This window comes from Rattus rattus, chromosome X (assembly GCF_011064425.1).
Source record: "Rattus rattus isolate New Zealand chromosome X, Rrattus_CSIRO_v1, whole genome shotgun sequence".
Lineage (NCBI taxonomy): Eukaryota > Metazoa > Chordata > Mammalia > Rodentia > Muridae > Rattus > Rattus rattus.
In genome coordinates, this window is record NC_046172.1 from 108,980,364 (window position 1) to 109,003,786 (window position 23,423).

Genomic DNA, 23,423 nt, shown 5'->3' on the forward strand with positions numbered 1-23,423 from the left:
TAGTGTCTTTTAACAGATTCAGAACTACCTGAGGTCAAGTACCTCCTTCAGTTCAAGTGTTCTTCATATTAACAACCTCTACAGTACTGTGTGTCTGGGCCACATGGGGCACTCAGTAAATACTTTCAAATGAAAAACAACCGGAACCAGAAGTCTCTAGATAGGTATTGCAGTAGCCACTAGCCACATGTGGCTATTTACATGTAACTTTTAATTAAAACTAATTAAAAATTCATCCCCTAGCTAATTTAACTACATTATAAGTGTTGTATTCTATAGTAACATCTGGTTACCACATTGGACAACACAGGTTGCATAAATTGTCGTCATTGCAGAATTTTATTTACTTATTTGTTTGTTTACTTATTTTTAGGCAGAGTCTCACTGTGTAGCCCTGGCTGTCCTAGAACTCACTATGTAGACCAGGTTGTCCTTGAACTCAGTGATCTGCCTGCTTCTCCCTCCTGAGTGCTGGGATCAAAGGCATATGCCACCAGTCCAGGGCAAAACATTCTAAAAGTGTTAAACTAGATTATTATTTATTTTCTCCTTTCACTGTAGTACAAAATTATTGGTTTTCTACCATATGCTAGCATTACATTAGATAGAATAGTTATAATACATGCAAAAACATAATGACTATTATATTAATATTTGCAGGGCATTAAAAAACATCCTGTATGGGGGGCTCAGTTGTTGAGAGTATTTACTGTTGGAGAGGACCCAGGTTTGGTCCCCAGCACCATATAGTAGCTCACAATTATCTATGACTCTAATTCCAGGGGATCTGATGTCTTCTTCTGACTTTTTTGGGCATCAGGCTTATATGTTGTGTACACACACACACACACACACACACACACACACACACACACACACACTGCTGGGAAAGTACTCAAACACATAAAATAAATACATCTTTCAAAAAAATTAATTAAGAAATCCCAACCTGGTAGGAAGATGATTTCCAAAATGAGATATAATTTCCATATTTAAATTAGAAACTTAAGATCGGACAAGATTGAATGTGGAAATTTTTAGAAAAGGAAAGAGAAATAGTTGGAGTCTAGAGTGGAAAATGCTTGGGAAGGCCTAGGTGATTTGCTTTGCTTGCCATGTTTGGCTAGGGCTGAGAATGATTCTTATTAGTAGAGTACTTGCCCGGCATACACGCTACCCTGGGTCACATCCATGGCACTAAAATATCAAACCGAAGCAAGCTATGTGGCATATGAGCAGGGAGTAGTTAACTAATTCATTCTTTCAGTCATTCACCAAATACATACCCACTTATGGAAATGGCCTTTGGTGTTAAGACATTTAACCTAGAATCTTCCATTTGGTGATCATGCATTTACTAAGGAGATACACCCTCAGACTTTCAACAAATGCCTATCATTTTACTTCCTTATCTTCTACCCCAATTGCCCTTCTCTAAAGCCCTTGCTGGTTCACTCTCCCCTGCAATAGTTCCTTTTTCTGCTTTTACAAAACTTGTATTCCATTACCCTCTTTTCCTCTGTAAGATGTTTTAATTTCATAGTCTCTTTTCTATTTGTTTACACACACATACATGTCATATAATACACACACAGACACACACACATACTTTTTCTCTTTTTCTCCCCATGCCCTTTTTTTGAGACAAGATTTCTCTGTGTAGTCCTGGAACTCCTGCTGTAGACCAGATTGCCCTTGAACTCATAGAAATCTGCCTGCTTCTTCCTCCCAAGGGGTGGGATTAAAGGCAATTAAAGGCGTGCATCACCACTGCCCAGAACACATGATCTACGTGAATGAGAGAAAACACATGCTAATTCTATTTCTGAATCTTGTTTGTATTGCTAACGTAATCATTTCAAGTTCCACCCATTTTCCTGTAAATACATAATTTACCATTTTACATATGCTTGAGTCAAACTCTATCATGGGTATGTACCATATTTCCTTTATGCATTTATTGATTGCTGGCCATCTAGGATGGTTCTATTTCTTAGCTCTGTTGAGTCGTATGCAGCAGTAAGCATGGATGTGCAAGTGTGTCTTTAGTGTATGGATACTGACTTAATCTTTTGGAGAATAGATGGAACCGGGGGATGAATATGCAGGAGTCCTATGGCTGGGTCACATGACAGTTGTCCTTTAGTACTGTCAGGAATCACGTAGATATCTAGAGTTCCTGCACCGGTTTTTCCTCCCACCAAGCAGTGTGTAAGGGTTCCTCTTTCCTAACAGTCAGTAGCATTTCAAAACTACTTTTTGAGTACTTATTCTCTGTGCTAAGTAAAGGGAATAGAAAACCGAACAATAGACAGGTTACGCCATCGGAGTTCACCATGAGGAGTGATGAAATGTGGATGAGTGTGGAGGGTACTGAGAAATACCCTAAAGATGTGATACTTTGGTCTTCTAGTCTTCACTTCTCAAGGCATGGACTTTAGACCACCAGCATAGGTGTGTCCTGAAAGTTTGCTGGATATGTAGAGTCCCAAGTTTCACACCAATCCTAGACTTCTCAAAACAAAATTGGCATTTAAGAAAGATTCCCTAGGTAGTTTTGTTTTTATTTTAAGTTGTGAGACAGGGTCTCACATGTCCCAGGCTGGCCTTGAAGTTCTTACGTAGTAGAGGCTGGTTTTGAGCTCTGGGTCTTCCTGCCCCCACTTTCCAGTACTTGGATTACAGGTGTGTCTCACCTGTCCCCCAGGTGATTCCAGGTACGCCTAGATGTTACAGAAGCAGGAATGCAAGCAATGTGGGCCAATAGAAGTTACGAAATGGAGCTGGATGGGGTGGTGCATGCTTTTAATTCCAGAACTTGGGAGGTAGAAGCACTTAGATCTCTGTAAGTATGAGCACCAGGGCATGTTTACATAGTGAGTTCTAAACCAGCCAGGGCTACATAGTGAGATTTTATCTAAAAAATGTAATTGGATGGGTAAATAGGGGGGCACTTTAATGAACATAAAAGGCAGTAATCTGATCTGTACTGAATCTAATGCTAAAGGAACTGGAGGTGGGACTCTTACTGTAATGCAGCTGTGATGTGAGATGTATTGGATATAAGAAATAATCAGTTCTTAGAGTGGTGAGACGGCTCAGTCTGTAAAAGAACTCTGCCGCTAAGGCTGATAACTTGAGGTTAAGCCCTAAGACTTTATGCTAGGATAAATTCCCGCATCCAAAGACAATGAAAAGAAAAAGCTAGGTGTGGAGGTACTTGTCTTCAATTCTAACATTGGCAAGCAGACCTCGGTGAGTTTGAGGCCAGCTGGGTCTACTTTACTAAGTTCCAGGACAGCCAGGGCTACATAGAGAGGAGAGATCCTTTCTCAAAGACTAAAAAGATGAAGGAGAAGGGGGAAGGGAGAGAGAGAGAGAGAGATTGATTTAATCTTAAGTATATAAAGACACCTCCAGTTATATTAACTCATTGGAATGATTGCATGTTATTCAAAATAAAAAGAATCAGAAAATACAGTAATATGGTATTTAAGCTGTCTTTAAAAAGTGTTAGTCATTTGATTTGGATCAGGTTATTTCCTGTTGATGCTCCAGGTCAAAGGTCTAATCTAAGTGCTGCAGCCTCAGGCTCTTAGTCATGCAGTGAATGATATGGGATCTGGGGAATTACTCATAAAACTAAGTTCACAGGCGTGACTGTGAACTAGAAATTTGAAGTATTTCTTTAATATAGGACAATTATCATTCCACTAATGAGATTTTTTTCTTTTTTCTTTTATCAATATAATTTTTTTTGAAACAAGGTCTTGGATGTGTGGAATCCCTGGGTTTAAGCAATCCTCTTATGTGTCTGTCTGAATATTTTATTGTATTTAAAAATTTTGAAATACTTTAGTGCTCAGAAACACCTGCAAAATAATTCAGAAAGCTTCATGGACCTTTTTTACTTTAATGCACGTTTAACTTTATGAAATAAACCTTTATGTTTAATGCTATAGTAACCATAAAAACAGTGCCTTGATCACTGTTGTGTGTTTGTGTGTGTGTGTGTACACCAGAATGCATATGTGCAGGTCAGAGGACCAACTTGCAGATGACAGCTCATAAGTATCAAACACAGGAAATTAACTTTGATACAATATTGCCAGGTCATTACATAGTTGAATTTCACCAAATTTTCCCCTGAAGTCTGTGCAGTTCCCTGGGATTTTATTTGCATATTTAAATTTGAGTGATCAACACTGAGGACATACAGTTGTCCAACTTCCATACAGACACTCCTTCATGTTGTCCGTTCATTGGACAAAAATCTATTCCCAAAAATCTAACCTGTGTCAACTAGGAATCTATTGGGAATTGTAATTTTGTCAGTTTAGAAACATTTTATAATGCACAGCTTAACTTACCCCCCATTATTTGTGACTGTACGTTTCTAAACACGGCACAGCACAGGCGCGGGCATCAGAGGACAAGCTGTAGCCGGTGGTTCCTTCCTTCCTCTGTGGGCACTGAGGACTGAGCTCCTGTCAGTTTAGGTTGGCGGCAAGCATCTTTACCTGCCGAGCCATCCTTTTCCACCCGATAGCCTGCAACTGCATGTAGATGGTTTTTATATTTATATTAAGCACAATGTCCTGGAGAATCATTTACATTTCCCCGGGAATCAATGGTTCATTTTAGTTTCTGAATAATATTCCATTTGTGAATATACCCTTTGCTTACACCAATTGCACCATTTGATGAATATCTGAGTTCTTATTTTTTGCTTCTCAGAAATAAAGCTGCTATGAACATGTTCATGTAAACATATGTTAGGTACATACGATTATGACAAACTGTTGTGTGTGGTGGCATCCACCTAGAAACCAAGCACTTGGAAATCTCAGATAAGAGGAATGCATGAGTTCGAGGCAGCCTGGGATATATAGCAAGAACCTGTCAAAAACAACCTGACCCCCAAAAAAAAAAAAAACAAAAAACCCCAAAAACCACAAACAAATCTAAAAGAAAGTGTCAAACTGTTTTTTGGTGCATGATATATTAAAACTCATGTAAGGACTGGCAAGATGGCTTAGTGGATAGATTCCAGCTGTCAGGCCTGATGACTTCAGTCTGATCCCTGGACACCACAGAGTGGAAGGAGAGAGCTGTCGTCTGCAAGTTGTCCCCTGCCCTCCACATACACAAATACACACACATGTACACACAACAATGTAATCTCAAAAATTTACCTACATAATAGTATACTTATTCAAAATAAGAGCACGGCACATAAAAACAAATCTTAAAAATATACACATATATTTTTCTTTTTTTCACATTTTAAAATCTCTATACATTTTTATTTTTTTTAAAGGTTTGTTTATTTCTTCTTTTTCGGAGCTGAGAACCGAACCCAGGGCCTTGCGCTTACTAGGCAAGCGCTCTACCACTGAGCTAAATCCCCAACCCAAGAGAGTAACTTTTTTTTTCTTTTTTCCAGAGCTGGGGACTGAACCCAGGGCTTTGCGCTTGCTAGGCAAGCACTCAACCACTGAGCTAAATCCCCAGCCCCTTGTTTATTTATTTTATGAGGGCATCAGGTCTCATTACAGATGGTTGTGAGCCACCATGTGGTTCCTAGGATTTGAACTCAGGACCTCTGGAAGAACATTCAGTACTCTTAACCCACTGAGCCATCTCCCCAGCCCTAGATTTTTAAAAGAATAAAAAAAGAACTGGATTAGTACTGTTGCCTCCTTTATGCTAGGCAAGATCCCACCATTGAGCCTTTTGCTTTTTCCTGTAGCCCAGGCTGGCCATGAACTCAGTGATCCACCTGCCGCCACCTCCAGAATGCTGGGATCAAAGGTGTGTACCACCACTGCCCAGATAAACTAGAGGCTGCTTTTATATATTCATTAGTATCAATATTTTTCAGCAATTCATGACCTTTGTCCATTTTTCTACTGGACTTTTATTTCTAACTCGAGTCCCTTGTATGCAATGATAATTAATTAGCCATGCCATTTATGTAGCAAATGTTGTCTCACAGCCTATTGTCTATATTTTGTCCTTATTTATGATACTGCGATGTAACTTCAAAGTTCTGTGGATTCAACTGTAGTCATCATTAGGCTTCATGTTTAAGAGAGTGTTAGGAAATAGAGAATTAATTGTGTAATATGTCCATGATAAAATATTCAAAGTAAGCATGTTGGATGAGGGATAAATACTGGAATAGGAAAGTTGAATAGTAAGAGACTATAAATGTTTGGTGCTGTGCCATGGATATGACACTGATGCAAAAAAATATTCTGGTAACTAGAAATGTACAGACTACATTACATTGTACCATAAAATCTTGTTAAAATCTAAATTAAATATAAGTTGTCCTGTGACTGTTTCCAAATTATGGACATGTTACATAGAATTACAGTTAACATAGTTTTACATGCTGAGTGTGGTAGCACACGCCTTTGAGCCAAAGACTTGGGAGGCAGATGCACGAGGATCTCGTAGCTCAAGGCCAACCTGGTCTATAGAGTAAGTTCCAGGACAGCTGGGACTATATGGAGAAACCCTGTCTTGAAAAGCCAAAAAAAGCGGTAGTTTTACATGCCAGGCTACACAAAGAATCCCTGTCTCACAAACACCCCTGCAAACGAACCCTCCTCAAACAAAGAAATAAAAGAACCACCATCAAAAGCCAGTTTTACATCAGTGACACCTTTCGCTGGAATGGAATTTTTGTTTTTTGGTTCAACAATGAAGGATGAAGCCTGCAGGTCTTTTAGTCCTGTACAAAATAAACGTTGTTTCTTAGGATAGCTGAAGGGCCATTGTGAGATCTTTGATACTGGGGATTAATATTTTTTGAAAGAACTGCAGCAGAAAGCCAATGGCAAATGGTGTTGACAGAAATTTGCTACAAAGTTAATTTCTGATGTCACACCACAGTTACTAATTTTCAGTAGTGTTTTCCTCAAAATGAAAGCAAATTTCAAGAGGAACTTTTGAATTTGCTTTAAAGCAGACAACTTAGAACCTAAATTTCTAAAACTTATGGGAGAGTGTATTGTGTGCTGTTTGGAGCAGAGCATCAAGTTTCCAGTTAATACTAAAACAGTAACTAATTTACTTACAACTGACACAAACTATTAATTCCTGTAAAATTATTTGCCATAGAGCCCAATTGTTCTATTACATCCGGTTGAATTTTGCTTTAACTATAAACTTTTCACTGCTCCCTATCAATGCTCTAGCCGCACCATTTTAAAACTATGAAAAACTTCAGAAAATTCTAGCAAAAGATGGTTTAGAAAAGAAATGGAGAGTTGTTTGAACTGGTATTCCCCTCCTGACTGGTAAGTAAAAACGTTCAAGGCTTTACTTCTTGTTGATATTTAGCTGCTTCTGCTTAACTCTTATTGTTCACTTGATTAAATATACGATCACTCACTTGATTAAATATACCATCACTCTTTTTTTTTTAAGTTGCAAGGGAACTGAGCAGTAAGACACAGAGAACAGACACAGAAGGAACAGAATTTAAGAACAGGAAGTCATAATTATATTGTGTTCAGATGCTCTACCATAGCTGATTGGGTGGAATGTCACCATTTACTCAGCTTACAATAGTTCTCATGTCTTTTATTTATTTGTTTGAATCAATTTAATACTGAGGCAGGTATTTTAATCCGCATGTAAAAAACGAAACAAATACATTTAATCTGATGCTATTTTAGGCGCCTAGGAAGTTCTGTAACAGCAATGGAGACGTTCCCTTCCTGTCCTTGGAGAAGAGGAGTTTGGCAGGGACAGGCCATTCCTGAGTTGTCCCCCACCCCCGCATAGAGTGCCCTAGGCAAAAGTCATGTACCGTGGACTGGAAATGAAGTGACAAAAAGAACAAAATATCCTCACAATAAACACTCAAGGGTGCTAAAGAGCCAAGGGAGTTGGAAAGGGTGCAAAAAGTCTTTTTGTACTTCAAAACATTTGTGGGAGTATAAGAGGAAGTACAAGGGACTGTAATTGTTAACAATGTGGCAAGGCTGCCTCCACATAAGGCCAGCAGCAAGTGTCTAGTAATCTCCACAGGTCCCCTGCTAACTCTGTCCTTGCAAGTGGATTTCATGCCACTTTATCTGTTCCTATTTCCTTTTCTGCCCCCAAAGTCACCTATAAACTCGTCTAGTGGCCAACTAGCCTAGTAGTCTAGTTCCCTACGTCTCGTAGATTTTGAGTATGGAGCCCACATTTTTATGGGAAATAGTCAGTTGAAAATTATATATCTATATACACACATATATGTAATTATATATAATTTCCTCCAGTAGTCTTCCTGATAAAGAGAACTAGTCTTTACCCCATACTCGAAGGGAAAAATAAGGAAAGAACATTGCAAGCTATCCATTCAGGTTGGGATCAAGTGGCCGAGTTGGGTTCTTTGGGTGGAAAGGACGTGAAGGAAGCAGGGATCCGGGAACAAGGAACAAGTGGCCCTTTGCTGGGGTGGGTGTGTTGGAGAGCTTCTAAGGGTGCTAGCCTGCAGGGCTGCCACTCTGGGGCTGCGCAGGGGGCGGGGGAGCCGGACGATCGTCTCGCTAAGCCCCGGAATTCCCACGGCGGGGCTCCAGCGGACGCTGTCTCCGGCGTCCTGGCGACCTCCTCGGTGGCGCCGCGGGCCCAGCCAGTCCGCGCTGGGCGGAAGCGCGTCCCAACGGCTGAGTAAGAGAGGCGCGGGCACGCCAGCTTGTTTACCCCACTCGGCGGGCGCGCCCTGCGGGCGCCTAGCCACAGGCGGCGTCCGAGTCGCCGAAGCGGGGAGTCCGGCGGCCGCGATGGGTCGGCGACACAGGGAGGAGGCTGGTGGGGGGGAGGGCTGCGAGGCGCGCGCCGCAATGGCAGCCCGCTGCCGCTAGATGCCGCTCCCTCCCAACAGGACCTGGCTGCGGATTCGCGGCCGACAGATGGCGCCTGCGCGTTCCATTCGCCTCAAGTCGCTGAAGAGCGAACACCCCAAACAATCCCGAAGCGCCACCAAAAAAAAAAAAAAAAAAAAAAAAAAAAAGAAAAAAAAGAAAAGAAAAAAAAAGAAAAGAAAAAATAGAAAAGAAAAGAAAGAGAAAAAAAAACAGAAAAAAAAAGCACCCTGCCGGATCCGACTGCCACTTTCAACCCCCCCACTGTCTAGACCTGCGGGAGCTTCCTGTCCCTCAGTAGAATTCAAGGGTGTAAAGAAGAGGAAGGGGGAAAAAATCTTGTACCAGCCCAGGGGTGAAGAAGCCCCCGGCCTGAGAAAGAAGGAAGGAGTGGGGGAGGCCAACAGTCTCCTCGCTGCCTCTGTAGACGCTGAGGGGGGAGGTAAGTTATAAAATGGCGGAGGCGAAGCTTCTAGAAGTTTGGAGGGGCACCCGGAGGGCGCGCGGCCCACCGTGAGGTGTGTGTGCTTGAGATTGGGCGAAGAGAGCGTGTGGCTGGGAGGGAGCAGAGAAGGCCGGGCGCTCGGGGGCCATTCCGCGGCCTCCTCAGGGCCCCGCGCAGGGCAGCCACGGAGCGAGCGGCCGTGTCCGGGCGGGGAGCGAGCCGGCGCCACGGCCCGGCGTCACCCCCTGCCTGTCCTCTCCGCCCCCAAGTCGCTACCCCAACACTTCCAAGGAACTTCCAGTGCCCCCCCTCCGTCCCCTCCCTGCCTACCTCCTCCCAGAGCCTTTTTTTAGCAGGACCTTCCTTGCCACTACCCAAGCTGAAGGTTTTTCTCTCGCCTCCCTCGCCCAACTCTCCCCCGGGGCCTCGGCGGAGGGCCCCCTCCCCCATGGGTGGCCCAAAATGGAGAACGCGCAGCGGCGCAAGATGGAGGCTCGGCGCCTCCGCGTAGCCTGCTCGATCGCTTCCTCTCCTCCCGGGGCCTCTTAAGCAGCCCGGGGGGGAAAGAGAGCCCCCCCCAGACTGGAGGTGGGGTGGGGGTGCCATCCCTAGTCGGGATGGGGGACGCGGGTGGAGAAGAAAGGGCAAACCCGGGGAGGCCGCGGCCCGGTGGTGTGTGGTGGGGGGGGTGGTGGGAGAGCGCGCCGTGGTGGTGCGGGGAAGGAAGCGAGCAAGATGGTGGTGCTGGGAACCCGGGGGGAGGGGAGGCCGAGCAGGCTCGTTTGTGTCTATTTGGGCCTCGGACCGAGGGAGGCGAGGGAAAAATCTACTCTGCTCACACCCCTCCCTCGTCTCCCCCTCCCTACCCCCTTCCCCTCCTTGCTTCCTCCCTCCCTCCCCCCCCTCCCTCCCTCTCTCTCTCTCCCTCCCCCTCCCTCCCTCCCTCCCTCTCTCTTCCTCCCTTCCTAGAGAGGGAACAACATTCATGTGACGGGCCCCTCGGCTTCTCTCCCCCGCCCCATCATCTCCAGCGCGTGGTGGGGGAACTGCTTGGGCAAAGCGGTTGGCATCGATCTCTCCATCCTTCCCGAGGCCCCGACTTCGGTCAGTTTTCTTAGGGCACCAATTTTCGAAATCGTTTGGGGTCCGGCGGCGTCGGTCCCCAGCGCGTAGAGCTTGCCCCGAAGGGGGCCCTGCCTGCCTGGCATGGGCGGAGGGGGGGAAGGGCGGGAGTGGAAGGCTGTTTGTTGGGGGGTTTTGGCGCCACTTTTGTTTTAGTTTTAGTGCTGCTTTTTCGTTCCCACCCCCACCCGCACTGTCTTTCTCAAGGCACGAACTGAGCTGATCCTTACCCCAGGTAGGCAGCCTCTGTTTTCCCTCCACACTTTTATTCTTGCTTGAAGGCGACTTTCTCTTTTCTTCTCTCACGTATCCGGAGATCTGCGGACTACAATTTTAGGAGGAAAAGGGTCGGATGGGCCATGGGAGAGAGAAGGTGTGGGAAACAGCATCAAGTAGTTCCGCAAAACTTTGAGCCCCGTTCCCATTTTCTTCTGGCCTAGAATTGTAAACGTATTGTTGATTTCGGCCTTTTTTCCCCTTTCCCTCCCGCCGCGACAATGTCTTGTTTTGCCTTTAGTTTTGATTTTTTTCATTATTATTTTTTTGATAAACCGCTGTACTTCGACATTTAGTTTCTGCTCCTTGGTATTACATGTCATTTTATTTTTAATCCTCAACGGTAATAGGTTATCGTGTGATTTTTCGTGCTTTGGTGCTGGACTTGAATTTTTAATACTGCATTAGTAGTTTCATCCGGTCTGGGAGACTTTCTCCTCCGTGGCCTAGGATGTTTTTTTTTATGTTGTTGCCTGCCCCCTCCCTCTCCCTCCTTTCTTCTGGATGTAGTTTTTAAATTGAGGGTCGTGTTTCTTGATTAAATGATGATTTCTAGCTTCTATGCTATGTCTATCAGAAACTTTTGATCTGTGAGGTTAGGTTTAAGTAAAGGAGACGCTTGTGTTGGTTTGCAATGGTTCCTTAAAATGCGCGGGCCGCCTCCTCGACCCTGGTAAAGCCCCATCTTCCCTTCACACTGGAGTGTAAATTCCGTACCCCTTTCTCCCACGGACCGCCGTATTTCACAGCAGCCACACCCTGTATATATGTCTCTGTGGATTGGACTCATTATCAGCTTAATTTAGTGACTTAAACCACCATGATGGGACTTGCTTAAGCACGAAGCTTCTTTTCCTGTTTAGTCCTGGTGGTTAGTGTCGAAAGAGGAATAATCGAGGTTTCTTAATGAAACCTGGTGAGGTCCAAGCATTGCCTTTTTTCTGTTGTCTTTTTTCCTACTCCGGGCTGTTGGCGGTGTCAGCACCGCTGCTGGGGGCGGGGGGTGGAGGGGAGAAAGAGTCGGGTTACCGAAGTGCGTCATTCCTGGCTCTAGCAAGGCCTGCTCGGGAGCTTGCTGGTGTTTGTTACTGTCCTCCAGCACTTTCCTGCCAACCTTCTCTCTCTGCGTATTGGTTAGGAGCAAAAGCAGGAGGCGGTCTCCTAATTCTGTCTGGAGCCCAGTGCATTGCATTTAAGGGTATATGTGAACTTATTATTTTTTTTTCTGATGGCCCTGGAAAGTGGATACATTTCTGTTTAACGACATGCAATTCAGGTAGTTTGGTCTTGCTTTCATATATATTTCTCAATGGACGGTGGGGTTAATTTTGAACATTTTAAATCACTTACGTCAAAATGCCTGGTTTTCTTTCTGTGTTGATATCAATCTATAATTAGGGATCAGAAGGATCAGTTAAGGCATAAGTGTTCAGCGGTTTTTCAAGTGGTTGAATTGTAATTTCATGACATGTTAAATTGTTTTTTTCCGTTTTTCAAATCAAATGCATGAATTCCTGCTAATTACAAATATTTAAGTTCATTTCACCTCATATTTTTATTTACCCTTTTAAAATATAATTTAAATGTATTCGTTGAGTAGTAAAGATGGTGGTTTCAATGTTTTTTACTGAATTCTTAAATATTACTATCTAAGTGTTGAGCAGGGTGCTTTTGCAGCAACATTGTAAGATTTTTTACTTTTTAACATGGTGCTTTGATACTTTTGTTGCCTTTGGGTTATGCTCAGTGTCCTGATTGAATAGTGCCTCTGCATTCTCTTTTAAGATAAGGAGTAGGAGGACAGAGATGAAGGAGGTGGCCGCCAGTTGATTACTGTAGGTAAATGAGTTCAGAAGGGCTCATTGGTAACTTACTTTACTTTGCTATTTGCTTGAAAATTTCTGTAGTTGAAACAAGACTTCGGCAGAAAAATCTAAAAAGTTTTTTACATTTCATGTGCTGACTTCTTTATATTTACCTAAGTTATTTACACGGAAACTTAGTTTTGTTTGTTGTAAATTACATTATGTCTATCTTAACAATTTTTGAAAATATTTTAACAAAGCCTGCAGGGAAAAAAAAAAAAATTATTAAAAATTAGACTTAAAATGTAACATTATGAACGTGTTGGGCTTCTGCTTTCCCTTTGATTTTTTTTTTTTTTTGAAAATAGGAAATTCCGTTTGTGTATTTAACAACTTGTTCTTGGTGTGTGTTTCATTAAATTGGAGCTGCAGTGAGTCAGTATGAGAGGGATTTACTATTAATAGGAGGGGCTTTGGCAGTCGAGTAAGTGACAGTGAAGGGATTGGGGTGCCACAGGGAACATTCCCTGAGGAAGATTGCCATGGCTGAATTCAGCTTCAGTGTTTGCTGTTTAATGACTGGGTAGAGAGCTGGATTGGAAAAGGAATGGACTTTGGCTATTTCTTCTCATTGTGAAGTACTGTAGTATTATAAGGTATTTGAGACAGACAGGTAGAGAGAGTGATCTTTTTAAACCAATAGGAAAATGAGTATTTACATTTAAAATGATTTACCCTCCTCAACAGTTTGCTTTTTTTTTTTTCTTTTTTCTTTTTTTTGGAGCTGGGGACAGAACCCAGGGCCTTGCACTTGCTAGGCAAGCGCTCTACCACTGAGCTAAATCCCCAACCCCAACAGTTTGCTTTTTTTTTTTTTTTTTTTTTTTTCCGGGTTGGGGATCGAACCAGGGCCTTGCGCTTCCTAGGCAGCGCTCTACCACTGAGCTAAATCCCCAACCCAACAGTTTGCTTTTTAACTACTTGAAAGTTGATGGAAAAACTATTTCAACGTTTTCTTTTAAGAACATTTTTTTCATATTGCCATCAGCAATAAAAGTACATTTTTCATATTGCCATCAGCAATAAAAGTACAATTAAAATAAGATCCTTGATCTCTTTAATTAGTATATTTGCTCCCAAAGTCCAAGGTAAGTACCTTGCTTTCTGCAGTCTGGTATTCTGTTTCAAGCTTATTTTGTTCCTCTGTTAGATGCATTTTTGAATATATGTTAAAGTTAATGAAAGGAATCCATAGCAATGGATATATTTTTTTTTGGTTTGGTAAAGTATATTCCACAATTATTACTATTGTAGAAAAAATTTTACCCCAGTCTGAGAGCAAACATTTCCGAACTGTTAGCATTATTTCACGCTCATTAGCTTTTACAAGGATATTAAGAGAAGTCAGCTTCCTGGCTTCACATTTTTATTCCTATGCAAATATTCTTAAGTAGATGGTGAAAATGTGGTATCAGCTTTGATTCTTGTGTGGTGATTCAATAGCTAGCTACTACACCAAGAAATTATGACTTTTGGCAGCACTGAAATTGATTTTGGATTTTTAAAGTCCAAATGAATATAATTTAAATGAAATTAAATTCAACATTCTTTTATCATTTGTATGAGTAAAATTGGGGGCTTAGCCTAGGATCAGGCTCAAATTTCTTTGTGAATGCAGAGTTATGGATGAAAATATGTCATTGTCACTTTAGTAATGTTTGATATTCTGCATGCTTAACCACAGTCCTATAGGAATGTTGTAAACAGCATATAGCATTTTTATTTTGCTTTCAGTTCTTTACTAGATGGAACACTTCAGCTTTTGATGCTGAAAGATTAATTTTGAACCTAAACTGTACATTAAAATGTACAGTTTGCTATTTAGAGGAGCACTATTTTGAGAGTTGGGAGAATAAAATAGCAAAGGAAAGGGATAGTCCCAATTAGCAATGCACGGTATTATTGTAATCCTAGCTAGATATTAGTGTAGATTGAAATGTTATTGTTGGAGAATAAGAGAGGAGCTATAGAATTACAGTTTCAAAGTACTTTGCATTTTTTGTAGTTTTCTACTTTTAATATTTATGCTCAGGGCTTTTTGTGTGAAGTTCCTTCCATACTGTGCCCCTGTATACAAATATTTGTCTTTCGCAAATGATAGTTTTTTTGTGTTCTGGTGGCAGCGATGTGAAGAAATAGAATTCTAGGTTTGCTTTTTCTTTCTTTCTTTTTTTTTTTTCAGAGCTGGGGACAGAACCCAGGGCCTTGTGCTTGCTAGGCAAGCGCTCTACCACTGAACTAAATCCCCAACCCGGGTTTGCTTTTTCTAAAAGTACATTTTGCATTTATTTAACCAAATCCTCCATTTTTCTGTGTAAGTATGGCTTTGTGGACTGGGTTTTGTGTATATGAATTTTTAAAAAAGGAACATATTTAATTTCTTTGGTAATTTGTTACTACATTTCCCCCTGAATAGGGTTTTACTACCTAGTTTGTACTTTGATACTGATTACTGGACACCCGGAGAGTTAGTGCTGCTAGGCATAGTGGCTCACACCTGTAATTGGAGTGCTTGGGAGGCTGAGGTAGGACAATTGGTGCAAATTTGAGGCCAGTCTGGGAGACCCAGTGAGTGTCAGACAGCCCCAGGCTACTTTGCAAGTTCTTGAGAGAAAAGAAAGGTAGTTAAGAGATTAATCAACTAGCTTTGTTCTCCTCTACAGGAAAAGGTAGACACAATGGTCTCTTTGCTTAAGTGTTTACTTTCAGACATAATCTCATTCTGTAGCCCAGTTAGCTCTCCAAATTTGTCTTGTTAAGTTTCTATTTTCTTTTCTGAGACCGTGTTTCTCTGTAGCCCTGGCAGTCCTAGAACTCTCTGTAGACCAGGCTACCCTCAAACTCAAAGATCTGCCTGCCTCTGCCTCCAGAGTGCTGGGATTAAAGACATGTACAACTACCACCCAGCTAAGGTACAAGCTAGTTTACAGATGAGGAAGTTGAGGTTCTAGGTGTTGGGCAATGACTGTCCCCAAATCACACCTGATTTGCTTGACCCCAAATCCTTAACGTTCTTTGTGCTTGTTAAACTCAGATGTTTCTCTTAGGGACTTTAGGTCTATAATCCTCATTGTTTTAATTTTACAAAATCACAGTTTTCTGTGATAAATCAACAGATTTTTGTTAAGGGTCAGGTGAGTTGATGTAAGGTAAAATTCTTATGTTGGAGCCAGTGGGATAGCTGTGGATAAGGACAACTTCCTCCCAAGGCTGCTGACCTATGTTCTGTCTTTAGCTGGCATGGTGGAAGGAGATAATTGACTCTTGCAAGTTGTCTTCTGACTTTGTGCACAAGACATACTCCGTATGCTCCTCCTTTCAAAATAAATAAAGGTTAAAAAAAAGGTGCTTTTTTTTTGAGACAGGGTTTTTGTAGTTCTTGCTAACCTGGAATTTGTATGTAGATCAGGTTGGCTCATGTACCATACCCATATCTGTTGGTAAAGGTTAAAAAAAACCCCAAAATATAGTTTAAGCTAATATTCAAAGTAGTTAAACTATGAATTTTAATATTGCTTGAGTACGATTACTAAAATTCATGGGATATTGAAGTCTTGATGTGAGGAGAGGTTTCTATTTTCTATGGTACATAGAATACTTACACATTAAAAAATTTTTATGTTACTTATGCTATATTTGTCTAAGGGTAGTTTGAGTCGTTCAGCTTGTTGAGTGGTTAGATTTTTGATTACATTTTTAGGATTGGTGGCTGGAGAAATGGTGTAGAATAACCATTGTTCTTGCTGAGGACCTGGATTTGGTTTCCAGCACCATCTATAAACAGGGGTTCTGACATCTGACCTCTGAGGACACTGGACATGCGTGTGGTGCATGTATATCCATGCAGGCAAAACACTCAGACACATACAATAGTCCTAAATAAATGAACTACATTTTACAAATTAGACTTATCTAAGTAAGTCTGATTTGTTTTTATAGAGAGATTTCCCTACATTGTTTAATGACATTTTAAACATTCTTTATATATAGTTTTTGTTTCTACATTCCATTTTAGTTCACATTTTACTTTATTAAGTTTTATTTTTTATATTTTTTAAAGATTTATTTATTTAATCTATATGAGTACACTGTAACTGTCTTCATATACACCAGGAAAGGGCCTCAGATCCCATTACGGATGGCTGTGAGCTACTATGTGGTTGCTGGCATTTGAACTCAGGACCTCTGGAAGAGCAGTCAGTGCTCTTAACCGCTGAGCCATTTCTCTAGCCCCTAAGTTTTATTCTTATTGAGTGATAAATAGTATCAATGCTTAAATTATTAGGTTTATTATTGATTGGTACCATGATCTGTTTCTTTTGTTATTTTACTCGTTCCTGCTTCTCATAAACTTTAGACTTTTCTCTGAAGAAATTCTAGCTATTGGATTTAGTGAAGATGAGGTGGAACTTACCTGTGTTAAATATTACATGGGTAATATATCACATATAACATATGTATTGGTGCTTTCATGGCTGTGAGTTGGATTTCTGTTCTTTGTGCTGATTACCCTCTTCAACTTCATCCTGCAGCAAATTATTTTTCCAGGTGATGAGCACTTCTTTTTTACTATTTCAATGTTGAGTATTTTCACCTATATTTTCTTTTTCTTTTTTTTCCTGTTAATACAACAACCAGTATTCCATGACAGAATTATAACTTACGGTGCCCATTACATGCAAAAGGTTAAAAAGCGTAGTTAGGTGCCAGAAAGTGTTTACTCAAGCTTTCTGAATTGTATAGTTAATCCAAAGAACCTTGATTACAAATGTTACTAGAATATTGAGACCTGATTGAGCTGTAAGCAGAGATTTATTTTCAGTTATTTTCTTGCTAAGAATTGTGATATAGCCTCTTTAAACTTATGTGTGATAAAATGGGAGTTGCCATTTCTCTGATAAATTGGTTAGTGTTGATTTCAGGCAGTTAATTCTGCGGAGTTGATTAAAAGAATTGAATGTGGATAGTTAAATGCATACATGATCTTATTTATGAAAGAATATTTTAGGAGCATTTTCATTACATAATCAAATCTTTTTTCTAAAAAACATTGAGAACTAATACCAGCAAACTATAATTTATATGCCATACTACTATAAATACTTTATATGTATCATGACACTCAATTTTCATAATCCTATGATTATTATAACAACATGATTCAGTTTTTTCTCTTATTTTTTGAGACAGGGTGGCCCTGGTAGATCTGAATCTCACTGTGTAGACTGGGATCTGGAATTCAGAGATCTGCCTGCCTCTGCCTCCCAAGCTGGCATTAAAGGCGTGTGCTGCCATGCCCAACCTATAGGATTAATTTTTTTTGATAATCACCTTAGGGGTGGGCTGGGTGTCTTGTCCTTAACTATCCTAGAACTGTCTTGTCCAGGCTAGCCTTGAACTGAAGTCCTTGTGATCATCCCTCTTTACTCTCCCCGGTGTTGGAATTACAGGCATGAGTTACCATGCCCTGCCAAACTAGGAATACTTTTGAGAGTAGGAGGGAGCATTAATCAGACATCATGCTGGGATAAGAGCATAAACTAGGACTGTCCCAGAGAAAGTGGAATGTATGATGACCTTAAGTAATAAATAAGACCCTTTTCCAGAAGAGGAAACTTACCCAATTAGTAATTGTTAAGGGATTTCAAGCTCCTATAAATTTCTGTGGGTATTAAAGTGATTTAAATTACTTTAAATTGTTGGAATTGGAGAATTTGGTTATTTTTATTCTTTGGGGTAAGTTTTTATTGGTACATGTTCAGTAGTAAAAGACAACATTCCATATTTTTGTTTTTTAAAACCCATGGGGATTTCTAGTACAATGTTTTGAACTTAGTAGACTAGGGTGATTGTGTATCTTAAATGTTGAACAGTAACTTCTTTGATCTTCACCTAAGCAAAATAAGTCAGTACCACCCGATAACAATATCTGAGTTTATTTTCTTACATGGTATTCACATCTCTATAGTACTAAGAAATATGGATGGTATATTTCATGGTAGTCCCTTTGAGAAGGTAGAAAAGAGAAGGGTAATATTTGGAACTAGGGAGAAATGGTATTAAAACCAAAGAAAATGTTCTAGTTTAGGGATTTACCTGATGTTAAACTGATCTTATAACATAAATAGAGAATTAGGACTTACAGAGATACAGGTCCACTTCAGTAACTAGTTTTCTTTGGCATGAGGTACATGGTGCTTAGTTGTGGAGCTGATGAATTAGCATTTATAAAGTACTCAACAGCCCCACCCCACCAAAACAGGTCTTCTACTGTGTGGGTTCTTCTTCTGCCCACTTTCCACCCTTTCAAAACCCTAACACTATATTTAGGAGAGAAAAAGAATAGAGATGGAGGGAAAGAGATCTCTGCATAAAGTCAGAGGTTGGAAAGGGGGCAATGTTATTGTTAGACTACAACTTGCTGATTAGGGGGCAAACATGGTCTTCTCTGTCAGGATACCTAAACTCTTCTTGTTTATTTGCACATGACTGTCTAAGGAACCAAGACCAACAGCAACCAACAACAGCTAAAGGCCCACAACAACCAATCCTGCCTCTTGGGACCCTAGCATTTTTATACTGTCTGAGAAATAGTCCCCAGAATTCCAAAGATCACACAGAGAAACTATCTGCAGCTGGCAAAATTAGGCCCCTGCTGGAGCATGAAGCAAATCATAGTCAGCTGCCATGGACAATCTGAAGCAGCTCCATATCCCAAATCTGGGATTAAAATGAAACATTCTTATGTTTCTGTGTTTTTAAAAGGAACCAAAACTTCATAAGTCTCACTCTACTCCCCCAATCCTTTTGTGATAGTTTTTACAGTTACTTCGTATTTCTGGACTGCTCGAGTATGTGGGAGTCTTCTTGCCAAATTAGTAAATGTGAATTCAAATGTATATACATGATTTTGGTATAGTTGTGGACTTAATTGCATTTATTGTAAACTAAGGCATAGTTTTTAGTGCTTGAGTGTAGATAAGTAGTAGAGATCTGTTTTTTTTTTTTTTCTGCTTAAAACTTTTTAGGGTAGGGTTGAGGCAGGGTCTCTCTACATAGTCTTCACTGTTTGGGAACTTGCTGTGTTGTTCAGGCTTCCTTTGGACTCAGATCTTCTTGCCTCTGCCTCCTAGGTGCTGGGATTGAAGGCATACCTCACCATATGAGATATGATCTACAGAGGACTGTTTCGATAGTTTAATATTTAATTGACTTTTCTTTTTCTTTAAATTAATTTATTTACCCGATTGCAACCCCCTTCTACTCTCCACCCTCACAATCCCCTCCCCCTTTTACTCTTTCCCTTATCTAGCCTCCCTTGGGTATCATACATCCCTGGGAGGACATCAAGTCCCAGCAGGACTAGGCACATCCTCCCACTGAGGCCAGACAGCACAGTCCAGCTAGAGGAAGGGGATCCAGTGGTAGGCTACAGAATCAGACACAGCCCCTGCTCTAATTGTTAGGAGGACCAACATGAAGACCAAGTTGAGTGCACATCTGTTAGAGATGTGTAGGGAGCCTAGGTTCAGCCCCTGCCTGCTCTTTGGTTGGTAGTTCAGGATTGTTTACTTTATTGCCCTTAACTAGTTCAATTTTGGAGGTTTTGTAAATGTTAGTATCTTACCAATATGATTGAGTTACTACTAGATAGTTCTTTCTGTATACTAATTTGCTTAGTTAAAATTGTACAAGAAAATAACTGGAAGGAAGATTAAATTTCTGATCAGATGAAGGAATATGTGGACTGCATTGTAACCTGGAGGCAAGATAACTTTTTCAGGGAGATTTTTGTGGTATGAGGGATTGAATCCAGAGGCCCACATTGCATAAGTCAGCTAGGCAAGTACTTTACTGCTCTTTATTGTGCTTTGACATTGATTCTCCCTGAGTTGTCCACTTAGCCTTAAATTCACTAATTTGCCCATGCTGACTTGAGTTTGAGGGAAGGAACTTGGGAGATTTATTACATGAGCTTGATGAAACTTTTGAAGCATACTGGCGATTGGAAAGGTGCAGTCAGATGATGTGGAGGTCCATGAACATTCTGAAATAATGTTCATGATTTTTTTCCAGACAGTTTCTTTGTGTAGCACTGACTTTCCTATGTAGACCAGGCTGGTCTGGAACTCAGAGATCCACCTGTCTCTGCCTCCTGAATGCTTTCATTGAAGGCATGCTCCACCATGCTCAAGATGTATTTTTAAGGTGTATAAAATTAGTGCAGTTAAAAATACATTGTTTTAAAAGCTTGAGTGTATATGTTGCTTGAGCAACATATTGTTGCTTTTAAGGCTTGAGTGTTGTCAGATGGTGATGGCTGCTGCTGTGCATGTCTTTGATCCCAGCACCCTAGGAACAGAAAGAAGCAGGTGGATCTCTGAATTTAAGGCCAGCTTAGCCTACAGCTTGAGTTCCAGAACATTCAGGGATACATAGAAAAAAAAGTGTCTCAAAAAATAAACAAACAGCTTGACAGAAGTTTGATAGTACCGGGACCTGATTGATTCTGTTTTTTTTCTGTAGTGTTACAGATTGAACACTAGAGTGTCATGCGTGCAACACAAGATAGTATGTGGGCTTTTCACCAAGTTCTGGTGACTTATTCTGTTCCCTTAATACTATTATTTTGGGCTTTCTCACAATTAAATAGATAAAAGTTAGAGACAAAGTTTCACCATTTGTCCCTAGCTGACTTGGAACGTATTCCTTAGAGCTTAGGGATCTCTTTGCCACTGCTTCCCAGCTGTGGGATTGAAGGTGTGTGCTTGGCACAAGTTCTTTAAAAACTTCTCATGTGTTGTAGTTGCTGTACATGTCTTTTTCTTTTCTTCAAGTTTATCTGGGTATGCAACCCATTTTGCCCTCAGTCCTGAGATTCTCCTGCCTTGTTTCCTCAAGTACCAACATTAGAATGTGCTGTTACTCCTTGCTGTTTTTCTTGGTTTGTGGTGCCTGATATAGAACACAGGGCCTCTTGTGTGGCTAGGCCAACACTGTCACTGAGCTATATCTTTAGCCCACTATCAAAACAGTTTTGGTATAGTATCCTTAACTTTAAATAGTGACAGTTATTAAAAATACAGCTGACAATGGAAGTTAGGAGAAAAGTAACAGAGGATGCTATGTTACCTTGAAATGTTCTCTTTGGTGGGTAATAAACTGAGTTATTAAGTGTTCATCATTGTTCCTTCTAGCATTTACTGTTATCCAAAAGTTCAAGGCCTTCCAATTGGTATTATGTTTCTGTGTAAAGGAAGCAAGAAGTAAAAAAAAAATTGTTAGTAGGATGTAATGACTTGGGTCTGTACTTGTGAGGCTGAAGCAAGAGGATTTTGTGAGCCTAGAAGTTCTTTGTTGCTAGTTTGGGCAACAAAGCACGACTGAATTCTTTTTAGACAGAGAATTACTGTGTAGATCAGGCTGGCTAGAACTCAGTGAGAGAGGCTTGCCTTAGCTTTCTGAGCAGCAGGATTAAGAACATGTATCCATTTGACTTTATGTCAAGTTCTTACTATGTAATTTTCAAGTAGAAATTTAATACATTTAGGCAATGGTTTGGTGGTTGTTTTGTCGCCATGTCTCCCCCTCCCCCCTGTTGTGGAAAGTGAAAATGGGGTTTCATGTGTACAAGAAAACCTTTAAACATTCTACCACTAATCTCTATCCGCATCACTGCTCAATATCATTTTTAAGTTTTACGTATTGGAGTTGGAGAAATGTTTCAGTGCTTAAGAACACTTTTCTGTTTTGAAGGTTTCTCTTCCCAGCACCCACTTACATTTTGAAGGTTTCTCTTCCCAGCACCCACTTACATGGTAGCTCATAATCATCTGTAACTCCAGTTCTAGAGGATCATACACTCACCTCTGTGGGCACCAGGTATATGGTGCACATTTATATATGCAGCCAAAGTATTCATAATCCCAGCACTCAGGAGGCAGAAGCAGGCTGGTCTCTGTGAGTTTGAGGCTAGCATGGTTTACAGAGCTAGTTCCAGGACAGCCACGGGTATACATAGAAAGTCTGTCTGAAAAAACCAAAGATATGAGTATTTTTCCTGCATCTGTGTCTGTGTACCATGTACATGACTGGTGCCCATGGACTCCAGAAAAGAACATTGGATCCTTCAGAACTGGAGCTACAGATTGTGATCTACTATGTGGGTGCTGGGATTTGAACTTGGGTCCTCTTGAAGAATAATCAGTTTTCTTAACTGCTGAGCCACCTCTCTAGTTTCTTGTTCTATTTTTGAGACAGGGTCTTATGTTACTCAGGCTGGCATTGAAATTGCTAGGTAGCTGAAGTTGCTTGGCACTCCTGCAGTTTACCTTCTAAGCACTGGGATTCTAGCACCCCTGCTTTTAAAGATAGATGAGTAATGTTTTTTAAAATGGATTTTGAACCATTTGTTTAGAGATAGACCCTACCTTTATCATTTAGATAGGTTCTCAGCCTTTGTGTATGTTCATTTTAAACTTTAGTTTCTTATAATGATAGCTTGCAATTTTTAGTAGTATATATAATACTAAATTCAATTTCAACATATTGTACATACATTTATATGATAATATATATATGCATATGCACTGATTCCTCACATCCCAAGGCCAGAAGATGGTATTAGTTCCCCTGGAACTGGAATTACAGAATGTTGTGAGTCACTGTGTAGTTGCTGGGAATCAAACCCATGTCTTCTCTAACGAGCAGCAAGTGCTCTTAACAGCTGGACCATCTGTCTAGCCCCTTAGATCCCTTCATTTTCAGATTGGAATGTATGATATCCTCTTTCCTTAGATTTCTAACCCCCTCCCCCTTTTAAAGCAGGATGAAGTTTCATTTACT

The 23,423-nt window shown here is 40.8% G+C and overlaps 1 protein-coding gene across 1 annotated transcript in view; it reads left to right on the forward strand.

Moving 5' to 3' along the window:
- The first annotated feature begins 9,132 nt into the window (after positions 1-9,132).
- Stag2 (stromal antigen 2) overlaps positions 9,133-23,423 on the forward strand; it is a 123,038-nt gene continuing 108,747 nt past the window's right edge. The window contains 1 exon segment of the mRNA XM_032890418.1: positions 9,133-9,312. The gene's annotated coding sequence lies outside the window, so the exon portion shown is untranslated.